Below are 12,115 nucleotides of genomic sequence, written 5' to 3'. Positions count from 1 at the left end.
TTGCTTCTGTTTATTTAATGATCAATGGTTTGAATCCCTTATGTCAGACATACCTTGCCAAGATGAGGATTCTAGTTTGTTGTAGCAATATTTCATCTCATACTTTTAATGATAATATTGAATACATTTAAGTTCTAAAACTTCTCTATTGTTGTGTTCAACTACAAACCTTTTATATATATATTTATATCATGATATGACTCACTACTCTATTTTTCATCAATCTGACCTATGAACTATTCCCATGTTACTGCAAATATAAGAAACATTGTATCACTCTATTGCTCCAAGTTTGCACCAATCAAAAAAATTAAGTATCTCCATGACTTGTGTCACAAGTCCATAGATGACTTAGTGTTCAACTGAATCTGAATCAACCATGTCTCTATCTACATGCCTGCTGCACATCATTGCTTGGTCCATGCCATTTATGCTTACCCATTATATCCAATTTTATGACTAGATCCTCTAATGGGCTCTCATAGAAAATTAACTCCTGATCCTTGTGAAGAATACAAGCATAAATTTATGTACCATACCTTTTTTTTTGTTTGCACAAATCTGAATGTTATCTTTCCTTGATCAACTCAAAGGGATTGTCGCCTAGAGGCTTCATCTCTATGTATCTTTCCCCTAGAGGAAATAATGGGAAAAGCTATACAGGTATCTTTCCTTGATCAACTCAAAAGGATTATCACCTACCTAGAGGCTTCATCTCCATGTATCTTTCCCCTGGAGGAAATAATGGGCAAAGCTATACACCTCTTGTAGCTTGATCCTTAAAAGTAAAGCTTCATGTTTTATTTTCAAATATCATGTTGTTATGTAATGTCTACAAAGATCCTAATTGCATCTCCTTTCATATGAATGAATGGTCATCAACAACTGTTGGTTCACATTATTAGTAGAGTTTCTAAAAATCTTTGGCATCAATGATTTCCCAAATCTTCAACATTATAAAGGCAAAAAAATAGAGCTCCATCAGCTCTGACCAACCAATAAAGTAATTCAAGCTCTAAATTGTCAATTATGCTCATGGAGGCTCCTATGGTAGAGACATTTGATTGTAGAAATTGTATTACCTTGTTCAATCCTTTATTTGATAAGGACTTTTATGTTATTCTTGTAATGTCAGCTAATACCCCTTTTGATGGAGACAATCCTCTATCCCTCGTTAGAAATGAACCTATAAATCATCTTGACAATAACAATAGTATAACCCCCCACCAAATTGAAAGATCAAGAACTGGTTATTGAGTTCATTAATGAAAAAGATGCAAAGATTAAAAATGAAAAATAGGCCCTACTGGAGGAAGTAATCCCCTCAGCCAAGATCGTGCAAGACATGATTGTGGACAATGAATATCAATTTACTATAGTTATCAAGAAAAAAAGAACAAAACTACAGATGGGAACTCCTTTTCAAACAATAGCAAAAATAAAAAGTTATCCCTGTGTAGGGGGAAATGTAAAGCAATTGGAATAAGTCACAAATACTTCACAAATTATGGGTTTTGACAGTTACAACTTGAAGGGGAGTTAATGAGATTGATCCTTTCAAATTGTAACTCTAAGGTAACTAGATCTAAGAAGATTAGTGTCAACTAAGTGATAAAGGAGCACCAATGCAAGCAAAGATCATTATGTAGAATTAGAGAAAGAATGCAAGACACTTAAAACCCTAATGTAGCAAAATCTATGAAATACAATTAAGACTATTAATATAGAAAGTAGATGTACTCAAATAAAGAAAACAATTAAATGACTTACTTTAAAAATAAGGAGGAATATTGGATTTGATTTTCTATTGTTGATCCTTGGAATGACTTGTTATGAGATTGTAGCTAATTATGAGGGAAGGGTTGACCGATTTGACAAACCGTAACATTAGAATGACTTGTTATGAGATTATAGCTAATTTTGAGTGTAGGGTTGACGAATTTGGTGACCTACAAACTCAAAATGGCTTGTTATGACATTATAGCTAATTCTAAATAAAGGGTTAACTAATTTGTTGATATGTAACCTCAAAATGGATTTTTATGAGATTATAATTGATTCAGAGTGAAGACTTGACCGATTTGACAATTTGTAACCTTAGAAAAGCTTGTTATATGATTGTAGCTAATTTTGAATGAAGGATTGACCAATTCAATGATCTGCAACCTAAGAATGGTGTATTATGAGATTATAGATGATTGTGAGTGAATAATTGACCAATTTAACGATCCATAACCTCATAATGACTTGTTATGAGATTGTAGCTAATTCTAAGTAAGTGGTTGACCGATTTAGTGATTTCTAATTTTAGAAAGGCTTTTTATGAGATTATAGTATATTTTGAGTGAAGGGTTGACTGATTTTGTGATCTATAACTTGAGAATGGTTTGTCATAAATTGTACCTAATTTTGAGTGAAGGGTTGACTGATTCGGTGATCTGTAGCCTCAAAATGGATTTTATGTGATTGTAGTTGATTGTGAGTAAAGGGTTGACCAATCCACCAATTTGGAATATGAAAATGGCTTGTTGAGATTGTGGTTGATTTTGATTCAAAGGTTGACCGATTTAGTGAATTGTAACCTCAAAATGGCTTATGATAAGATTATGTTGATTTTGAGTGAAGGGTTGATTGATTCGGTGATTTATAACCTCAAAATGTCTTGTTAGGAGATTATGGTTGATTTTGATTCAATGATCTGCAACCTCAAAATGGAAATTTATGTGATTGTAGTTAATTCTGAGTAAAGGGTTGACCAATACACCAATTTGGAATCTGAAAATGGCTTGTTGAAATTGTGGTTGATTTTGATTCAAAAGTTGACCGATTCAGTGAATTGTAACCTCAACATGGCTTATGATAATATTATAGTTGATTTTGAGTGAAGAGTTGACCAATTGGGTGATTTATAACCTCAAAATGGCTTGTTATGAGATTATAATTGATTCTGATTGACGAATTAATTGATTCAGCAAGATGTAATCTTAGAATGACTTGTTATGAGATTGTAGCTAATTCTGAGTGAAGGGTTGATTGATTTAGCAATCTATGACCTCAGAATGGCTTGTTATGCAATTGTAGCTATTCTAAGTGAATAGATGACTAATTTGGCAATCTATAACTGTAGAATGACTTGTGATATTGTAGAAAATTTTGAGTGAAGGTTGACCAATTTGGCGATCTTTAACTTGAAAGGCTTGTTATGAGATTTTAGCTAATTTTGAGTGAAGGGTTGAGCGATTCGGTAATCTATAACCTAAGAATGGCTTGCTATTAGACTGTAGCTAATTTTGAGTGAAGGGCTAACCAATTCAACAATTTGTAACCTTAAGATGACTTGTTATGATATTGTGGCTAATTCTAATTGAATAGTTGATCGATTCTGCGATCTATAACCTTAGGATGGCTTGTTAAGGGATTGTAGTTGTTTTTGAGTGAGTGATTGACCGATTCGGTGATCTCTAACCTCATAATGGATTGTTATGAGATTATAGTTGATTTTGAGTGAAGGGTTGATCGATTCAATGAACTACAACTTGAGAATGGCTTGTTATGATATTGTAGCTTATTTTGAGTGAAGGGTTGATCGATTCAATGATCTGCAACCACATAATAGCTTGTTATGAGATTATAGTTGATTTTGAGTGATAATTTGATTGATCCAATGATCTGTAACCACAAAATGACTTGTTATGAGATTGTAACTAATTCTAAGTGAAGAGAATTAACCAATTTGAAGATCTATAACCTTAGAATGGCTTGTTATGAGATTGTAGCTTATTTTGAGTGAACGGTTCATTGATTTGACAATCTATAACCATAGAATGACTTGTTGTAAGATTACAACTAATTCTAAGTAAAGGATTGATCAATTTGAGGATCTACAACCTCAAAATGAATCATTATGAGATTGTAGCATATTCTAAGTGAATGCTTGATTGATTTTGCATTCTGCAACCTATAAATGGCTTGTTATGATATTGTAGCTGACTTAGAGTGAAGGGTTAATCAACATAATGATCTAGAAACTTAGACTGGCTTGATATGAGATTGTGGCTGATTGTGATTGAAGGGTTGATCAATTTGGAAATCTATAATCTCATAATGACTTGTTATGAGATTTTAATTTTTTTAGAGTGGTGGATCGATTGATTCTATGATCTGTAGCCTTGGAATGGCTTGTTATGAAATTGATGCTGGAACATCCTAGGCTTGCTTGCGATCCTGTTGGAGGTATTTTGGCTAAGTGTTGTGGACTAGGTCACCAAACAGTGGTGCTTGGTTGCTAAAGGGTGTAGTTGTGGTTGAGGAGCTTGGTCACTTAAGGAGCTTGACATATACTATTGTTCGACATTCACTATGTGCTTGACATGTATTGATTTCTCAACATTCACTACGTGCTCGACACGTGTTGGTTGTTTGACACTCTTTGTCTGATCGACATACACTGGGAGCTCAACAATGCTTGTGGTTTGATTGATGCTCGACTTGGTTTCTCTAATATCAAGTTTGGTCTTAGTTCCTGTACATGTCGAGTTGTTTGTGAGTAGACTTTGAGTATTCAATTTATGTTGTAGCCAACTTGTGGCTTGACATATATTTAATGAAAGGGTTTTAATTTAATTTTTAATGAACTTGTCCTACTTGTGACTTAGTTGGGTATAAGTAGGGGGTCTTGTGGAGTCTTTAGGAAAAAATATTTGAGGAGGATTTTAGGATCCAACTTGGAGAAGAGGGTGTGAACTTGGAAGGGCTAGTAGCTGCAACTTGAGGCCTAGCAAATTACTTGGTGGACTTGAGGGTACAAGTGTAGATTTTTCTTGGTGTTCTTATCTAGTTGTGGATCTAGACTAGCTGGGATTGGGATTGTAAGTTGGATCTCATGGGATCTTGTAGAACTATTTTGTAATTGCTATTGTATTTGGCCCTAACCAAGAAGGCCTTACAACTGAGCATATTGCTTAATTAGTTATCTATGAATAAAGGGTTGTGGTTTGGTATCAAATCTTGCATTGTTGTTGCTTTGCTATTGTGTTTTTGATGTGTTTTTTTTTTGTACGGATCTAATTTACCTCCAATAGGGGTACCTTTAGATTCTTGCTAGATTAGATGGTATCAGAGCAAAGGTGTTTCTAAGTGTGTGGACATATTGTCAAAGTTGAGATAGATTGCACTAAGACTTAAGGTGAAGGTTGATTTGGTGGAGTTGATTGATCTTCTAGATTTGTGGATATTTTGCTTAGGGTTTACAAAATTCTTGGAAGATGCCTCTAAGATGATTAGACCCTAGTGCAATTGATGATCTTAGTGATGTTGTAGAAGAAAGGATTGTAGAGAGAGAAGAATTCATATATGAGATTACACTGATGAAAAGTGACATGATTGCTAAAATTGTGAGTGCTTTAGGTGGTGTACCAAGGCATGTGGGTACTGAAGGTAGTTATGAGGAAGTTATTAAAGACTTTGAAATTATTGGATCTAGTGGTGAGGACAAAACTAATTGTGTGGAGAGACCTATTGCAACTAGGGTTAGTTAGTTTGTTAGACTTGGCTCTTAGTTGAAGCTAACACGATGGAGGTTACTAATTTCTAAGGTACTTTGACTCCTGAAGACCTGATTGATTGGATTGGTGAATTGAAAGACTACTTTGAGCTTTAGGATATTAAGGATCCACTTAAAGTAAGGTTGGCACAAACTAAGTTGAAAGGACATGCTGCTATTTGGTGGAGGAGGAAGGTGAAATGAAGATCTCTAGATGGAGATTGATGGTGACTATGTTGAAGGCTAAATTCATTCTTGTTGATTATGAATTTGAGTTTTCAAGAGCATACAGAGGGACATGACTATAAAAAATTATACCAAAGGAGTTCTACAAGTTGACTACTCAATCTGGGCATAGAGAATTAATGGTTTGAGATTCAATATTTAAGATGAGGTTAGTACGTTGAATATTTCTTTGGTTGAGGATGCCTATCAATACGCTCTTAAATATGCTCTTAAAGTAGAAGATAAGGTGAAGAGGAAAAGTCAAGGTAATGCTAGAGGGAAGGAGAAGCTGGATAGCTCGGCAAAAGCTAAATCGAGTGCAGAAGGTGAACCAAAACCTTTTAATCAGAAGAGAATGATAGGTGCAAGTGAGTTTAAAGGTAATTATTTTAGATGTGGTGAACAAGGGCATAGATCTTTTGAATGTCATTGTGGTAGGAAAGTTGTTGTTGTGAATGAGGTTGAAGTCCACAACAGTTAACCTAAGAAAGGACAGAATCTACTAGCTCGATGAGCATTGGTTGGTCAGAGGAAGACTAGATTCTTGTAAGAGGACTAGTAAGGATGCCTTAATCTAGTATTGGTTGGTCAGAGGACACTGGATTCTTGTAAGGTGAGAATGCTTTAAAAGTTAGGGAGCAATGCCTTTTTTATTTCTAGATTGATCAGCATTAGGGTTTGAAGAGATTAAGGCATCCTTATCCTTATAGGATTGGCTAGTTACAAGGTGATTTTCTTTAGAAGTGAGGGAGCAATGCCTTGTTGATTTCAAGAGTTGTGTGATATTGTGGACATGATTGTCATGTGTTGCTTGGTAGACCTTGGCAGTATGATTACAGGGCTATGCATGATTGTGTCATGAATGTGTTTACTATTGTGAAAGGTGGTAGGAAACATTCCCTGATTCCTTTGTAGAATCAAGAGCTCAATAGTTGAGTTGGATTTTGAGAGCGTTGGAGATTAGCATGGAAACTAGACCTGTAGCACACCGAGGATGGATGTGAAGAAGCAAAAGAATAACAAGGGAATGAGTGTACAAGTTGGAAGATATGTATGTGAAGAACCAATTTGGGATTTGTGTGTTGAACCCTAGAAGATGTTCTTCTAGCTATTGAGAACATATTTTTGAAGCTAGGGTGTCTAATGTAGGAGCATCTTGGGCTTGCTTGCAATCCTGCATGTTGGAGGTATTTTGGCTAACTGTTGTGGACTAGGTCACCAAACAGTGGAGCTTTGTTGTTGAAGGGTGTAGTTGTGACAAAGGAGCTCAGTTACTGAAGGAGCTTGGTAGATATTGTTGCTCGACATTCAGTGTGTGCTTGACATGTATTAGTTTCTCAACATTCACTATGTGTTTGACATATGTTGGTTACTCGACATTCTCTGTGTGCTCAACATGCACTGGGAGCTTGGTAATGCTTATGGTTTGACTGATACTCACCATGGTTTCTCTGATGCTCGGTCTGGTCTTGGTTCTTGTAGGTGTCAAGTTGTTTGTGAGAAGACTTTGGGTATTTAGTTTGTGTTGTAGCTGACTTGTGGCTCAACATATATTTAATGAAAGGGTTTTAATTTAATTTGTAATGAAATGGGTCAAATTGCAGTTGAGTTGGGCATAAGTAGGGGGTCTTGTAGAGCCTTTAGGAAAAAATATATGGGGAGGATCTTAGGATCTATCTTGGAAAAGAGGGTGGGAACTTAGAAGGGCTAGTAGTTACAACTTGAGAGCCAGAGGATTTCTTGGTGGACCTAAGGGTACATGTGTAGAATCTTCTCGGTGTTCTTATCCAATTGTGGATTTGGACTAGCGGGGATAGGGATTGTAAGTTGGATCTCATGGGATCTTGCATAACTATTTTGTAAATGCTATTGTAAATTGCCCTAAGCTATAAGGCCTTACATCTGGGTATATTGCATGTAATCAATTATCTATGAATAAAGAGTTGTGGTTTGGTATCAGATCTTGCATTTTTATTTCTTTGGTGTTGTGTTTCCACTATGTGGTTTTTTTGCAAGGATCTAATTTACCTCCAATAGGGGTACCCTCAGATTCTCACTGCATCAAAAATTGTAGCTAATTCTAATTAAAGGGTTCACCAATTAGCTAATTTATAACCTCAAAATGGTTTATTATGAGATTGTAGATGATTCTAATGGAAGGGTTCATAGGTTCAATAATCTATAACATCAAAATGTCTTTTTATGATATTGTAGCATAAACTAAGTGAAGGGTTGACCAATTCGACAATTTATAACCTTAGAATAGCTTGTTATCATATGTGGCCAATTACAACTAAAGGGTTCATCATTTTAGTGTTTTGTAACCTTAGAATGGCTTGTTATGAGATTATAGTTGATTCCGAGTGAAGGGTTGAACATCTTGGTGATATGTAACCTTAGAATGACTTGTAGTGAGAATTTAGCTAATTTTGATTGAAGGGTTAATCATTTTGGCAATTTGGACCTCCATAATGGCTTGTTATGAGATTGTAAGTGATTTTGAATGAAGGGGTAACTAATTCGACAATATGAAACCTTAGAATGACATCTTATGAGATTGCGGCTAGTTTTAATTGAACGATTGACCATTTTGGTGATTTGTAATCTCAAAATGACTTCTTATGAGTTTGTAGTTGATTCTCAATGATGGATTGATTGATTTGACAAACTATAACCTAAAAATGACTTGTTAAGAGATTGTATTTGATTTTGAGTGAAGGATTGATTGATTCAACAATTTGTAACCTCAGAATATCTTGTTATGATATTCTAGATGATTCTAAGTGAAGGGTTGAATGATTCAACAATTTATAACCTCAAAATGGCTTGTTATGAGATTATAGCTGATTATGAGTGAATGGTTAACCAATTGAGGGATTTGTAAGCTTAGAATGGCTTGTTATGAGATTACAGTTGATTCTAAGTGAATGATTGATTGATTCGATGATGAACAACCCTTGAATGACTTATTATGAGGCTATTGTTGATTCTTATTGAATAGTTCACCGATTTAATAATTTGTGGCATCAGAATGGATTGTTATGATATTGTCGCTGATTTTGTATCAATGATTGACTAATTCAATGATCAATAACCTCAAAATGGCTTATTATAATGTTGTAGATGATTTTAAGTGAAGTGTTGATAAATTTGGTGATCTCTAACCTCATAATGGCTTATTATGAGATTTTAAATGATTCATAGTGAAGGCTTGACCGATTCAGTGACATGTATTCACAGAATGGCTTATTATGGGATTGTAGTTAATTTTGACTGAAGAGTTGACCAATTTCGATTGAATAATTCAATGATTGATAACTTCAGAATGACTTGTTATAAGATTGTAGTTGATTTTGAGAGAAGGATTGACCAATTCAGTAATTTTTAACCTCAGAATGGTTTTTTATAAGATTGTAGTTGATTCTAAGTGAAGAGGTGACTAATTTGATGATCTATAACCTTAGAATGGATTGTTATGAAATTGTATATGATTCTAATTGAAGGTTTGACCAATTTGACAATCTAGAACCTCGGAATACATTGTTATGAGATTCTAGCTTATTCTGAGTGAAGAGTTGAATGATTCAACAATCTGTGATGACTAAAAAATGATTTTAATGAGATTATAGATGATTTTGAGTGAAGGCTTGACTAATTCAATGACAAATGGGAAGATTTACTTCTGAGAGGGGTGGGACAGGGGGGGTGAATCAAAAGTAGCTAACTTTAACCTTTTAAAACTTTTAGCTGCGATTTATTCACATGCATCTAACATATCTAATTAACATAAAAATAAAGACATGTATGAAAATAGATAGAACAAGATTTTGGTAACCTAGGAACCCTCCAAAATGAGAAGGTAAAACTGGAGTGGGGATGACACCCACAAATTATCACTGCAGCAATATGTAACTATTTAAGGTTGCAAAGTTTGACCACTTCCAATGGTCTGCCCTATGAAAGGCCTACCATGTTAAAGACTTTACACCATGCTAAAAGTGACCTAGTTAAAGGATTTACAAACACTCACTTAGAATGTTACCCTGTTAAAGGATTTAGCACCATGTTGAAAGCTTACAACATGGTTGTTAAACCAACCTATCATCATAGGATTTTCATTCCTAATACAATGGCTAGAAAGTATTAGAAAGTCTTGACTTGATTACTCGCAATCTTCAATTGTTGATTCTAGATCCTAATTTTGCTCTATCTGTTCTAATCCTTCTTTGATCTGATATGTCTCTCCTCTAAGTTCTGAAGCTCTATTCTGATCAATTGAATTTTGCAATGTTGTTCTTCCTTTTCTAAGTCTTTCACCCCTTTGCACTTTGCTAGCATTCACCCATAAACTCTCCCTCATTCATGAATAATGGGGTTTTGTCCTCCTTTTAAAGGCTTTGAAGACTTAGGGTTAGATATGAATCTACGATCAATATTCATTCTTCTTTTCTCGCTCAATTCTTTCACTTTTCCTATTGGCTGCATACTTTCTCCATTTTTCTCATTGGCTGCATGTTGATTACATAGGGAATATAAAAGATTCGATCTTATCTTTAAGATCCTTCAAAGTTCATCCTAAGTCAGCTCAAAAATGGTTTACATCTGAGTTTGTGAAGACAAAAACTCATATGTTGATTACGTGTTACTCGACACTTACTAGTTGTTGATGCTTGACACATATAGGTATTTTGTCTTGCTTGGCATCTATAGTAACTCTATCTCGCTCAGCATCAATACTCTTCTTGGCACCTATAGTGACTTGGCATCACTTATCACTCGACACTTTATACTTGCTCGGCACTTGAAGTTCACTCAACACCTGTTGAATTGCTGGCTCAACACATATTGTAGTTTGGCATCTATATCATACTCGACATCAACTTAAAAATTGGTTAAGTGTGTTGACACTCAGTTGTCAAAACCAATCTGAGACCAGCAATCTCCCCCTTTGACATGAGTAGCAAAAACACTTAACTAAACATTATGAATCTGGTCTCTACGAGTATAATACACATCTTGCTTGGCATATGTACAAAAATTCAAAAACTTGTTCAAAATTTTGTAGAAGACTATATACTTTAAAAACTTGTAGCTCCCTTTGAGTTGATGTGCCATTTCTATATCCAAAATTCCCTTAAGCTAATTTTGTCTCATGTTAATGTGTCTGATACTCTTTGCCTTGTCTACTCTATTTGTACTCCCCCTTTATTTTTGCTCCCCCTTTTACATCCTCTTGCAGTTTTTAAAAACTCAAAATTTGAATATCTTCCCCCTTTGGGTATTACTCCCTTTATCTACACATCCATTCTTATTATCTCCTATCTTTATTATATCCCCCCTTACATGAATATGTCCCCCTTTTTGACACTTATGTCAAAGGGTCCTAAGAATGAATGGAATATTTAGCCAAAAATGTTTTATTTACCTCCATTATTATCTTCAGAGAAACATCCTAGTTGTCTAAAGATATTTCCACTACTTTGAGCTGGATGCCTATCTCTGATGCAAGATGTACAAGGCCTTCTAATGTAGAAAGATTAGGATCTTTCTTCAAAATATTTTCTACATAGGCCATCTCTTTATGTAATACTTCTAGATGTGGGGTGATAGCAAACTGAATTTGCATTAGTTTGGCCTTACCATTAGCCTTTTCTGTTGTTAATACAACTAACTCCTTTTATGTGCTAGATATCTTAACGTTCCTCTCCAAGCTAAGTATTACTCTCTAGCTAGTCTCTTGTGTGAAATAGGAAGAGTCACATAGTTTGGAGTAAAATGAGAATATATTCTCCAAGTACTATTTTCACCTTTTCTACCTTCTTAGCTAGTTCCACTTGTGATATTGCTATCTCGCTAGATATCTTCTCATTCACCTTCATTTGAAACTTCTTCTTAAACCATTCTAGTAATTTAACATTAGTATCAAGGTCTTCATTTTGTACCTAGTCCACTATATTGGACAGTTGCTCCATAATGGGCTTTGTTTCATCAGGTATTGGCAAGCTGAATGCATCAAGGAATATGACTTTGATTTCTACTAATGCTTGCCTTTGTCTATACTCATTTTTGGGTATCTCCTACTTCTTCTTTCCCTCTAGTGCCTCTTACATTTCATTTATCTGTGCTAGGTTCATTGTCTTATAGTCATAACTTGGTATGACTATTTCTTCATCAAGTGTAGGGTCTCCATAGTGAATTACCCTTGCTACCTTGCTGAAATTTTGTAGGGGTACTACATTAGTGCTCAGTTGTTTAGTAGGAGTCTCGATAGTAGGCAAATTAACCAATGTTTGTATTGCCTCTTGCTCTCTTTCTTTGGGGGTTTTCTCCTCTTCCTTATCTTCTTCA

The sequence above is a fragment of the Cupressus sempervirens genome, chromosome 5 (assembly GCF_028749045.1).
Source record: "Cupressus sempervirens isolate cs-2001-9-10 chromosome 5, ASM2874904v1, whole genome shotgun sequence".
Taxonomy (NCBI): domain Eukaryota; kingdom Viridiplantae; phylum Streptophyta; class Pinopsida; order Cupressales; family Cupressaceae; genus Cupressus; species Cupressus sempervirens.
The sequence above is the reverse complement of the archived record's forward strand: the minus strand, read 5'-3'. Positions refer to the sequence as shown.